The sequence below is a fragment of the Moschus berezovskii genome, chromosome 2, assembly GCF_049115385.1.
Source record: "Moschus berezovskii isolate FMDL1 chromosome 2, NW_MosBer_1.0, whole genome shotgun sequence".
NCBI lineage: Eukaryota > Metazoa > Chordata > Mammalia > Artiodactyla > Moschidae > Moschus > Moschus berezovskii.
Genome location: NC_142461.1, coordinates 142433422 through 142445779, shown reverse-complemented (window position 1 = coordinate 142445779; position 12358 = coordinate 142433422).

Below are 12358 nucleotides of genomic sequence, written 5' to 3'. Positions count from 1 at the left end.
GGCCTGCGTCTGCACAGCTGGATTTGGCAGAGAGGCGTTCGCTTTGCCCCTGGGAGACGCTGAGATTGGCTCCAAGCACCGAGATTTCCGGGTGCGCCGCCTGCATCTCTCTTGCACTCTCCGAGCTTGAGAAGGCTTTCCTAGCTCCCAGCGTTGCTTCCCTGAAAGGAGCAGGCTGAGGAAGTGTGTCCGACATGACTCAGCCCCTTCCTAGGCTTCCCCGTGCTATTGCCTTTCAGTGCAATCGAAGGCGCAGGACTCCTTGGAAAGGAGGCTGGGCTCGGTTGTCTCCCCACTTCAGAGGTCTAGAGCAGAGCACTGAGACGTCTGTCAGACGGAAGGGAAGCGCTGTTGTGCCCATGGTGAAGATGTTGCTTGGCCGCATTGTGGAAGCAACGCCCAGAGAGAAACAGGCACCGTGGGCCTCCAGGCAGGGGCTGCGGGATCACAGCCAGAATGCCCCTGCGTCTCCGCTGAGAAGCGACCTCCCAGTTGGAGGCTCCATGCCGCCCTCCAGAGGAGCAAAGACGCGTGGAGTGTGTCTTGGCCTTTCCTTGGGAGTGTGGTGCCCTTCCCTCTTCCCCAGGCACAGGAGCAACTGCCCCTGAGCAAAGACCTCTCCAAGGGCTTTTCCCTCAGGCTGAAGCAGATTTCGCAGGAAGCGGGCCTAGAGAGCTTCCTTCGTGGATGCAGAGGCAGCAGAGCGGCCTGCGTCTGCAAAGCTGCATTTGGCAGAGAGGAGCTCGCTTTGGCACTGGGAGGCTGTGAGACCTGCTCCAAGCACCGGGATTGCTGGGTTGGGGCCTGCATCTCGCTGCCACTTGCTGAGCTTCCAAAGACTTTCCTAGCTCACAGCCTCGCTAGCCATGAAGGAGCAGGCTGAGGGAGTGTGTCGGACATGACTCAGCACTTTCCTGGGCTTGCCTGTGGTTTCGCCTTTCCACTCCAACTGGGCCCCGGGACTCCTTGCAGAGGAGGAGGAGCCCGGTTGTCTCCAAACTTCCTAGGGCTAGAGTAGAGCAGGGAGAACTCTGTCAGCTGGAAGGGAAGAGCAGAAGGGTAGATGGGGCAGAGGTTGCCTGGCCGCTCTGGGGAAGCAACGCCCAGGGAGAAACAGGCACCATGGGCCTCCAGGCAGGGGATGCGAGATCCCAGCCAGAGTGCTTCTGCGTCTCAGCCGAGAAGCTTCCTGAGAGTTTGAGGTTGCCTGCAGCTCTCCAGAGGAGCCAAGTCATGTGGGGTGTGTTTGGCCTTTCCCTGGGAGGGTGGTGCCCTTGCGGCAGCCCCAGGCCCAGGAGCAACGGCCCCAGAGGAAAGACCGTTCCCACTGAGATTCGCTGAGGCTGGGAAGCAGATTTCGCAGGAAGCGGCAGGAGAGAGCTTCCTTCGCCAATGCAGAGGCAGCCTAGCGGCCTGCGTCTGCACAGCTGGATTTGGCAGAGAGGCGTTCGCTTTGCCCCTGGGAGACGCTGAGATTGGCTCCAAGCACCGAGATTTCCGGGTGCGCGGCCTGCATCTCTCTTGCACTCTCCGAGCTTGAGAAGGCTTTGCTAGCTCCCAGCGTTGCTTCCCTGAAAGGAGCAGGCTGAGGAAGTGTGTCCGACATGACTCAGCCCCTTCCTAGGCTTCCCCGTGCTATTGCCTTTCAGTGCAATGGAAGGCGCAGGACTCCTTGGAAAGGAGGCTGGGCTCGGTTGTCTCCCCACTTCAGAGGTCTAGAGCAGAGCACTGAGACGTCTGTCAGACGGAAGGGAAGCGCTGTTGTGCCCATGGTGAAGATGTTGCTTGGCCGCACTGTGGAAGCAACGCCCAGAGAGAAACAGGCACCGTGGGCCTCCAGGCAGGGGCTGCGGGATCACAGCCAGAATGCCCCTGCGTCTCCGCTGAGAAGCGACCTCCCAGTTGGAGGCTCCATGCCGCCCTCCAGAGGAGCAAAGACGCGTGGAGTGTGTCTTGGCCTTTCCTTGGGAGTGTGGTGCCCTTCCCTCTTCCCCAGGCACAGGAGCAACTGCCCCTGAGCAAAGACCTCTCCAAGGGCTTTTCCCTCAGGCTGAAGCAGATTTCGCAGGAAGCGGGCCTAGAGAGCTTCCTTCGTGGATGCAGAGGCAGCAGAGCGGCCTGCGTCTGCAAAGCTGCATTTGGCAGAGAGGAGCTCGCTTTGGCACTGGGAGGCTGTGAGACCTGCTCCAAGCACCGGGATTGCTGGGTTGGGGCCTGCATCTCGCTGCCACTTGCTGAGCTTCCAAAGACTTTCCTAGCTCACAGCCTCGCTAGCCATGAAGGAGCAGGCTGAGGGAGTGTGTCGGACATGACTCAGCACTTTCCTGGGCTTGCCTGTGGTTTCGCCTTTCCACTCCAACTGGGCCCCGGGACTCCTTGCAGAGGAGGAGGAGCCCGGTTGTCTCCAAACTTCCTAGGGCTAGAGTAGAGCAGGGAGAACTCTGTCAGCTGGAAGGGAAGAGCAGAAGGGTAGATGGGGCAGAGGTTGCCTGGCCGCTCTGGGGAAGCAACGCCCAGGGAGAAACAGGCACCATGGGCCTCCAGGCAGGGGATGCGAGATCCCAGCCAGAGTGCTTCTGCGTCTCAGCCGAGAAGCTTCCTGAGAGTTTGAGGTTGCCTGCAGCTCTCCAGAGGAGCCAAGTCATGTGGGGTGTGTTTGGCCTTTCCCTGGGAGGGTGGTGCCCTTGCGGCAGCCCCAGGCCCAGGAGCAACGGCCCCAGAGGAAAGACCGTTCCCACTGAGATTCGCTGAGGCTGGGAAGCAGATTTCGCAGGAAGCGGCAGGAGAGATCTTCCTTCGCCAATGCAGAGGCAGCCTAGCGGCCTGCGTCTGCACAGCTGGATTTGGCAGAGAGGCGTTCGCTTTGCCCCTGGGAGACGCTGAGATTGGCTCCAAGCACCGAGATTTCCGGGTGCGCGGCCTGCATCTCTCTTGCACTCTCCGAGCTTGAGAAGGCTTTCCTAGCTCCCAGCGTTGCTTCCCTGAAAGGAGCAGGCTGAGGAAGTGTGTCCGACATGACTCAGCCCCTTCCTAGGCTTCCCCGTGCTATTGCCTTTCAGTGCAATGGAAGGCGCAGGACTCCTTGGAAAGGAGGCTGGGCTCGGTTGTCTCCCCACTTCAGAGGTCTAGAGCAGAGCACTGAGACGTCTGTCAGACGGAAGGGAAGCGCTGTTGTGCCCATGGTGAAGATGTTGCTTGGCCGCACTGTGGAAGCAACGCCCAGAGAGAAACAGGCACCGTGGGCCTCCAGGCAGGGGCTGCGGGATCACAGCCAGAATGCCCCTGCGTCTCCGCTGAGAAGCGACCTCCCAGTTGGAGGCTCCATGCCGCCCTCCAGAGGAGCAAAGACGCGTGGAGTGTGTCTTGGCCTTTCCTTGGGAGTGTGGTGCCCTTCCCTCTTCCCCAGGCACAGGAGCAACTGCCCCTGAGCAAAGACCTCTCCAAGGGCTTTTCCCTCAGGCTGAAGCAGATTTCGCAGGAAGCGGGCCTAGAGAGCTTCCTTCGTGGATGCAGAGGCAGCAGAGCGGCCTGCGTCTGCAAAGCTGCATTTGGCAGAGAGGAGCTCGCTTTGGCACTGGGAGGCTGTGAGACCTGCTCCAAGCACCGGGATTGCTGGGTTGGGGCCTGCATCTCGCTGCCACTTGCTGAGCTTCCAAAGACTTTCCTAGCTCACAGCCTCGCTAGCCATGAAGGAGCAGGCTGAGGGAGTGTGTCAGACATGACTCAGCACTTTCCTGGGCTTGCCTGTGGTTTCGCCTTTCCACTCCAACTGGGCCCCGGGACTCCTTGCAGAGGAGGAGGAGCCCGGTTGTCTCCAAACTTCCTAGGGCTAGAGTAGAGCAGGGAGAACTCTGTCAGCTGGAAGGGAAGAGCAGAAGGGTAGATGGGGCAGAGGTTGCCTGGCCGCTCTGGGGAAGCAACGCCCAGGGAGAAACAGGCACCATGGGCCTCCAGGCAGGGGATGCGAGATCCCAGCCAGAGTGCTTCTGCGTCTCAGCCGAGAAGCTTCCTGAGAGTTTGAGGTTGCCTGCAGCTCTCCAGAGGAGCCAAGTCATGTGGGGTGTGTTTGGCCTTTCCCTGGGAGGGTGGTGCCCTTGCGGCAGCCCCAGGCCCAGGAGCAACGGCCCCAGAGGAAAGACCGTTCCCACTGAGATTCGCTGAGGCTGGGAAGCAGATTTCGCAGGAAGCGGCAGGGGAGAGCTTCCTTCGCCAATGCAGAGGCAGCCTAGCGGCCTGCGTCTGCAAAGCTGGATTTGGCAGAGAGGCGTTCGCTTTGCCCCTGGGAGACGCTGAGATTGGCTCCAAGCACCGAGATTTCCGGGTGCGCGGCCTGCATCTCTCTTGCACTCTCCGAGCTTGAGAAGGCTTTCCTAGCTCCCAGCGTTGCTTCCCTGAAAGGAGCAGGCTGAGGAAGTGTGTCCGACATGACTCAGCCCCTTCCTAGGCTTCCCCGTGCTATTGCCTTTCAGTGCAATCGAAGGCGCAGGACTCCTTGGAAAGGAGGCTGGGCTCGGTTGTCTCCCCACTTCAGAGGTCTAGAGCAGAGCACTGAGACGTCTGTCAGACGGAAGGGAAGCGCTGTTGTGCCCATGGTGAAGATGTTGCTTGGCCGCACTGTGGAAGCAACGCCCAGAGAGAAACAGGCACCGTGGGCCTCCAGGCAGGGGCTGCGGGATCACAGCCAGAATGCCCCTGCGTCTCCGCTGAGAAGCGACCTCCCAGTTGGAGGCTCCATGCCGCCCTCTAGAGGAGCAAAGACGCGTGGAGTGTGTCTTGGCCTTTCCTTGGGAGTGTGGTGCCCTTCCCTCTTCCCCAGGCACAGGAGCAACTGCCCCTGAGCAAAGACCTCTCCAAGGGCTTTTCCCTCAGGCTGAAGCAGATTTCGCAGGAAGCGGGCCTAGAGAGCTTCCTTCGTGGATGCAGAGGCAGCAGAGCGGCCTGCGTCTGCAAAGCTGCATTTGGCAGAGAGGAGCTCGCTTTGGCACTGGGAGGCTGTGAGACCTGCTCCAAGCACCGGGATTGCTGGGTTGGGGCCTGCATCTCGCTGCCACTTGCTGAGCTTCCAAAGACTTTCCTAGCTCACAGCCTCGCTAGCCATGAAGGAGCAGGCTGAGGGAGTGTGTCAGACATGACTCAGCACTTTCCTGGGCTTGCCTGTGGTTTCGCCTTTCCACTCCAACTGGGCCCCGGGACTCCTTGCAGAGGAGGAGGAGCCCGGTTGTCTCCAAACTTCCTAGGGCTAGAGTAGAGCAGGGAGAACTCTGTCAGCTGGAAGGGAAGAGCAGAAGGGTAGATGGGGCAGAGGTTGCCTGGCCGCTCTGGGGAAGCAACGCCCAGGGAGAAACAGGCACCATGGGCCTCCAGGCAGGGGATGCGAGATCCCAGCCAGAGTGCTTCTGCGTCTCAGCCGAGAAGCTTCCTGAGAGTTTGAGGTTGCCTGCAGCTCTCCAGAGGAGCCAAGTCATGTGGGGTGTGTTTGGCCTTTCCCTGGGAGGGTGGTGCCCTTGCGGCAGCCCCAGGCCCAGGAGCAACGGCCCCAGAGGAAAGACCGTTCCCACTGAGATTCGCTGAGGCTGGGAAGCAGATTTCGCAGGAAGCGGCAGGAGAGAGCTTTCTTCGCCAATGCAGAGGCAGCCTAGCGGCCTGCGTCTGCAAAGCTGGATTTGGCAGAGAGGCGTTCGCTTTGCCCCTGGGAGACGCTGAGATTGGCTCCAAGCACCGAGATTTCCGGGTGCGCGGCCTGCATCTCTCTTGCACTCTCCGAGCTTGAGAAGGCTTTCCTAGCTCCCAGCGTTGCTTCCCTGAAAGGAGCAGGCTGAGGAAGTGTGTCCGACATGACTCAGCCCCTTCCTAGGCTTCCCCGTGCTATTGCCTTTCAGTGCAATCGAAGGCGCAGGACTCCTTGGAAAGGAGGCTGGGCTCGGTTGTCTCCCCACTTCAGAGGTCTAGAGCAGAGCACTGAGACGTCTGTCAGACGGAAGGGAAGCGCTGTTGTGCCCATGGTGAAGATGTTGCTTGGCCGCACTGTGGAAGCAACGCCCAGAGAGAAACAGGCACCGTGGGCCTCCAGGCAGGGGCTGCGGGATCACAGCCAGAATGCCCCTGCGTCTCCGCTGAGAAGCGACCTCCCAGTTGGAGGCTCCATGCCGCCCTCCAGAGGAGCAAAGACGCGTGGAGTGTGTCTTGGCCTTTCCTTGGGAGTGTGGTGCCCTTCCCTCTTCCCCAGGCACAGGAGCAACTGCCCCTGAGCAAAGACCTCTCCAAGGGCTTTTCCCTCAGGCTGAAGCAGATTTCGCAGGGAGCGGGCCTAGAGAGCTTCCTTCGTGGATGCAGAGGCAGCAGAGCGGCCTGCGTCTGCAAAGCTGCATTTGGCAGAGAGGAGCTCGCTTTGGCACTGGGAGGCTGTGAGACCTGCTCCAAGCACCGGGATTGCTGGGTTGGGGCCTGCATCTCGCTGCCACTTGCTGAGCTTCCAAAGACTTTCCTAGCTCACAGCCTCGCTAGCCATGAAGGAGCAGGCTGAGGGAGTGTGTCAGACATGACTCAGCACTTTCCTGGGCTTGCCTGTGGTTTCGCCTTTCCACTCCAACTGGGCCCCGGGACTCCTTGCAGAGGAGGAGGAGCCCGGTTGTCTCCAAACTTCCTAGGGCTAGAGTAGAGCAGGGAGAACTCTGTCAGCTGGAAGGGAAGAGCAGAAGGGTAGATGGGGCAGAGGTTGCCTGGCCGCTCTGGGGAAGCAACGCCCAGGGAGAAACAGGCACCATGGGCCTCCAGGCAGGGGATGCGAGATCCCAGCCAGAGTGCTTCTGCGTCTCAGCCGAGAAGCTTCCTGAGAGTTTGAGGTTGCCTGCAGCTCTCCAGAGGAGCCAAGTCATGTGGGGTGTGTTTGGCCTTTCCCTGGGAGGGTGGTGCCCTTGCGGCAGCCCCAGGCCCAGGAGCAACGGCCCCAGAGGAAAGACCGTTCCCACTGAGATTCGCTGAGGCTGGGAAGCAGATTTCGCAGGAAGCGGCAGGGGAGAGCTTCCTTCGCCAATGCAGAGGCAGCCTAGCGGCCTGCGTCTGCAAAGCTGGATTTGGCAGAGAGGCGTTCGCTTTGCCCCTGGGAGACGCTGAGATTGGCTCCAAGCACCGAGATTTCCGGGTGCGCGGCCTGCATCTCTCTTGCACTCTCCGAGCTTGAGAAGGCTTTCCTAGCTCCCAGCGTTGCTTCCCTGAAAGGAGCAGGCTGAGGAAGTGTGTCCGACATGACTCAGCCCCTTCCTAGGCTTCCCCGTGCTATTGCCTTTCAGTGCAATCGAAGGCGCAGGACTCCTTGGAAAGGAGGCTGGGCTCGGTTGTCTCCCCACTTCAGAGGTCTAGAGCAGAGCACTGAGACGTCTGTCAGACGGAAGGGAAGCGCTGTTGTGCCCATGGTGAAGATGTTGCTTGGCCGCACTGTGGAAGCAACGCCCAGAGAGAAACAGGCACCGTGGGCCTCCAGGCAGGGGCTGCGGGATCACAGCCAGAATGCCCCTGCGTCTCCGCTGAGAAGCGACCTCCCAGTTGGAGGCTCCATGCCGCCCTCCAGAGGAGCAAAGACGCGTGGAGTGTGTCTTGGCCTTTCCTTGGGAGTGTGGTGCCCTTCCCTCTTCCCCAGGCACAGGAGCAACTGCCCCTGAGCAAAGACCTCTCCAAGGGCTTTTCCCTCAGGCTGAAGCAGATTTCGCAGGGAGCGGGCCTAGAGAGCTTCCTTCGTGGATGCAGAGGCAGCAGAGCGGCCTGCGTCTGCAAAGCTGCATTTGGCAGAGAGAAGCTCGCTTTGGCACTGGGAGGCTGTGAGACCTGCTCCAAGCACCGGGATTGCTGGGTTGGGGCCTGCATCTCGCTGCCACTTGCTGAGCTTCCAAAGACTTTCCTAGCTCACAGCCTCGCTAGCCATGAAGGAGCAGGCTGAGGGAGTGTGTCAGACATGACTCAGCACTTTCCTGGGCTTGCCTGTGGTTTCGCCTTTCCACTCCAACTGGGCCCCGGGACTCCTTGCAGAGGAGGAGGAGCCCGGTTGTCTCCAAACTTCCTAAGGCTAGAGTAGAGCAGGGAGAACTCTGTCAGCTGGAAGGGAAGAGCAGAAGGGTAGATGGGGCAGAGGTTGCCTGGCCGCTCTGGGGAAGCAACGCCCAGGGAGAAACAGGCACCATGGGCCTCCAGGCAGGGGATGCGAGATCCCAGCCAGAGTGCTTCTGCGTCTCAGCCGAGAAGCTTCCTGAGAGTTTGAGGTTGCCTGCAGCTCTCCAGAGGAGCCAAGTCATGTGGGGTGTGTTTGGCCTTTCCCTGGGAGGGTGGTGCCCTTGCGGCAGCCCCAGGCCCAGGAGCAACGGCCCCAGAGGAAAGACCGTTCCCACTGAGATTCGCTGAGGCTGGGAAGCAGATTTCGCAGGAAGCGGCAGGAGAGAGCTTCCTTCGCCAATGCAGAGGCAGCCTAGCGGCCTGCGTCTGCAAAGCTGGATTTGGCAGAGAGGCGTTCGCTTTGCCCCTGGGAGACGCTGAGATTGGCTCCAAGCACCGAGATTTCCGGGTGCGCGGCCTGCATCTCTCTTGCACTCTCCGAGCTTGAGAAGGCTTTCCTAGCTCCCAGCGTTGCTTCCCTGAAAGGAGCAGGCTGAGGAAGTGTGTCCGACATGACTCAGCCCCTTCCTAGGCTTCCCCGTGCTATTGCCTTTCAGTGCAATCGAAGGCGCAGGACTCCTTGGAAAGGAGGCTGGGCTCGGTTGTCTCCCCACTTCAGAGGTCTAGAGCAGAGCACTGAGACGTCTGTCAGACGGAAGGGAAACGCTGTTGTGCCCATGGTGAAGATGTTGCTTGGCCGCACTGTGGAAGCAACGCCCAGAGAGAAACAGGCACCGTGGGCCTCCAGGCAGGGGCTGCGGGATCACAGCCAGAATGCCCCTGCGTCTCCGCTGAGAAGCGACCTCCCAGTTGGAGGCTCCATGCCGCCCTCCAGAGGAGCAAAGACGTGTGGAGTGTGTCTTGGCCTTTCCTTGGGAGTGTGGTGCCCTTCCCTCTTCCCCAGGCACAGGAGCAACTGCCCCTGAGCAAAGACCTCTCCAAGGGCTTTTCCCTCAGGCTGAAGCAGATTTCGCAGGAAGCGGGCCTAGAGAGCTTCCTTCGTGGATGCAGAGGCAGCAGAGCGGCCTGCGTCTGCAAAGCTGCATTTGGCAGAGAGGAGCTCGCTTTGGCACTGGGAGGCTGTGAGACCTGCTCCAAGCACCGGGATTGCTGGGTTGGGGCCTGCATCTCGCTGCCACTTGCTGAGCTTCCAAAGACTTTCCTAGCTCACAGCCTCGCTAGCCATGAAGGAGCAGGCTGAGGGAGTGTGTCAGACATGACTCAGCACTTTCCTGGGCTTGCCTGTGGTTTCGCCTTTCCACTCCAACTGGGCCCCGGGACTCCTTGCAGAGGAGGAGGAGCCCGGTTGTCTCCAAACTTCCTAGGGCTAGAGTAGAGCAGGGAGAACTCTGTCAGCTGGAAGGGAAGAGCAGAAGGGTAGATGGGGCAGAGGTTGCCTGGCCGCTCTGGGGAAGCAACGCCCAGGGAGAAACAGGCACCATGGGCCTCCAGGCAGGGGATGCGAGATCCCAGCCAGAGTGCTTCTGCGTCTCAGCCGAGAAGCTTCCTGAGAGTTTGAGGTTGCCTGCAGCTCTCCAGAGGAGCCAAGTCATGTGGGGTGTGTTTGGCCTTTCCCTGGGAGGGTGGTGCCCTTGCGGCAGCCCCAGGCCCAGGAGCAACGGCCCCAGAGGAAAGACCGTTCCCACTGAGATTCGCTGAGGCTGGGAAGCAGATTTCGCAGGAAGCGGCAGGAGAGAGCTTCCTTCGCCAATGCAGAGGCAGCCTAGCGGCCTGCGTCTGCAAAGCTGGATTTGGCAGAGAGGCGTTCGCTTTGCCCCTGGGAGACGCTGAGATTGGCTCCAAGCACCGAGATTTCCGGGTGCGCGGCCTGCATCTCTCTTGCACTCTCCGAGCTTGAGAAGGCTTTCCTAGCTCCCAGCGTTGCTTCCCTGAAAGGAGCAGGCTGAGGAAGTGTGTCCGACATGACTCAGCCCCTTCCTAGGCTTCCCCGTGCTATTGCCTTTCAGTGCAATCGAAGGCGCAGGACTCCTTGGAAAGGAGGCTGGGCTCGGTTGTCTCCCCACTTCAGAGGTCTAGAGCAGAGCACTGAGACGTCTGTCAGACGGAAGGGAAGCGCTGTTGTGCCCATGGTGAAGATGTTGCTTGGCCGCACTGTGGAAGCAACGCCCAGAGAGAAACAGGCACCGTGGGCCTCCAGGCAGGGGCTGCGGGATCACAGCCAGAATGCCCCTGCGTCTCCGCTGAGAAGCGACCTCCCAGTTGGAGGCTCCATGCCGCCCTCTAGAGGAGCAAAGACGCGTGGAGTGTGTCTTGGCCTTTCCTTGGGAGTGTGGTGCCCTTCCCTCTTCCCCAGGCACAGGAGCAACTGCCCCTGAGCAAAGACCTCTCCAAGGGCTTTTCCCTCAGGCTGAAGCAGATTTCGCAGGAAGCGGGCCTAGAGAGCTTCCTTCGTGGATGCAGAGGCAGCAGAGCGGCCTGCGTCTGCAAAGCTGCATTTGGCAGAGAGGAGCTCGCTTTGGCACTGGGAGGCTGTGAGACCTGCTCCAAGCACCGGGATTGCTGGGTTGGGGCCTGCATCTCGCTGCCACTTGCTGAGCTTCCAAAGACTTTCCTAGCTCACAGCCTCGCTAGCCATGAAGGAGCAGGCTGAGGGAGTGTGTCAGACATGACTCAGCACTTTCCTGGGCTTGCCTGTGGTTTCGCCTTTCCACTCCAACTGGGCCCCGGGACTCCTTGCAGAGGAGGAGGAGCCCGGTTGTCTCCAAACTTCCTAGGGCTAGAGTAGAGCAGGGAGAACTCTGTCAGCTGGAAGGGAAGAGCAGAAGGGTAGATGGGGCAGAGGTTGCCTGGCCGCTCTGGGGAAGCAACGCCCAGGGAGAAACAGGCACCATGGGCCTCCAGGCAGGGGATGCGAGATCCCAGCCAGAGTGCTTCTGCGTCTCAGCCGAGAAGCTTCCTGAGAGTTTGAGGTTGCCTGCAGCTCTCCAGAGGAGCCAAGTCATGTGGGGTGTGTTTGGCCTTTCCCTGGGAGGGTGGTGCCCTTGCGGCAGCCCCAGGCCCAGGAGCAACGGCCCCAGAGGAAAGACCGTTCCCACTGAGATTCGCTGAGGCTGGGAAGCAGATTTCGCAGGAAGCGGCAGGGGAGAGCTTCCTTCGCCAATGCAGAGGCAGCCTAGCGGCCTGCGTCTGCAAAGCTGGATTTGGCAGAGAGGCGTTCGCTTTGCCCCTGGGAGACGCTGAGATTGGCTCCAAGCACCGAGATTTCCGGGTGCGCGGCCTGCATCTCTCTTGCACTCTCCGAGCTTGAGAAGGCTTTCCTAGCTCCCAGCGTTGCTTCCCTGAAAGGAGCAGGCTGAGGAAGTGTGTCCGACATGACTCAGCCCCTTCCTAGGCTTCCCCGTGCTATTGCCTTTCAGTGCAATCGAAGGCGCAGGACTCCTTGGAAAGGAGGCTGGGCTCGGTTGTCTCCCCACTTCAGAGGTCTAGAGCAGAGCACTGAGACGTCTGTCAGACGGAAGGGAAGCGCTGTTGTGCCCATGGTGAAGATGTTGCTTGGCCGCACTGTGGAAGCAACGCCCAGAGAGAAACAGGCACCGTGGGCCTCCAGGCAGGGGCTGCGGGATCACAGCCAGAATGCCCCTGCGTCTCCGCTGAGAAGCGACCTCCCAGTTGGAGGCTCCATGCCGCCCTCTAGAGGAGCAAAGACGCGTGGAGTGTGTCTTGGCCTTTCCTTGGGAGTGTGGTGCCCTTCCCTCTTCCCCAGGCACAGGAGCAACTGCCCCTGAGCAAAGACCTCTCCAAGGGCTTTTCCCTCAGGCTGAAGCAGATTTCGCAGGAAGCGGGCCTAGAGAGCTTCCTTCGTGGATGCAGAGGCAGCAGAGCGGCCTGCGTCTGCAAAGCTGCATTTGGCAGAGAGGAGCTCGCTTTGGCACTGGGAGGCTGTGAGACCTGCTCCAAGCACCGGGATTGCTGGGTTGGGGCCTGCATCTCGCTGCCACTTGCTGAGCTTCCAAAGACTTTCCTAGCTCACAGCCTCGCTAGCCATGAAGGAGCAGGCTGAGGGAGTGTGTCAGACATGACTCAGCACTTTCCTGGGCTTGCCTGTGGTTTCGCCTTTCCACTCCAACTGGGCCCCGGGACTCCTTGCAGAGGAGGAGGAGCCCGGTTGTCTCCAAACTTCCTAGGGCTAGAGTAGAGCAGGGAGAACTCTGTCAGCTGGAAGGGAAGAGCAGAAGGGTAGATGGGGCAGAGGTTG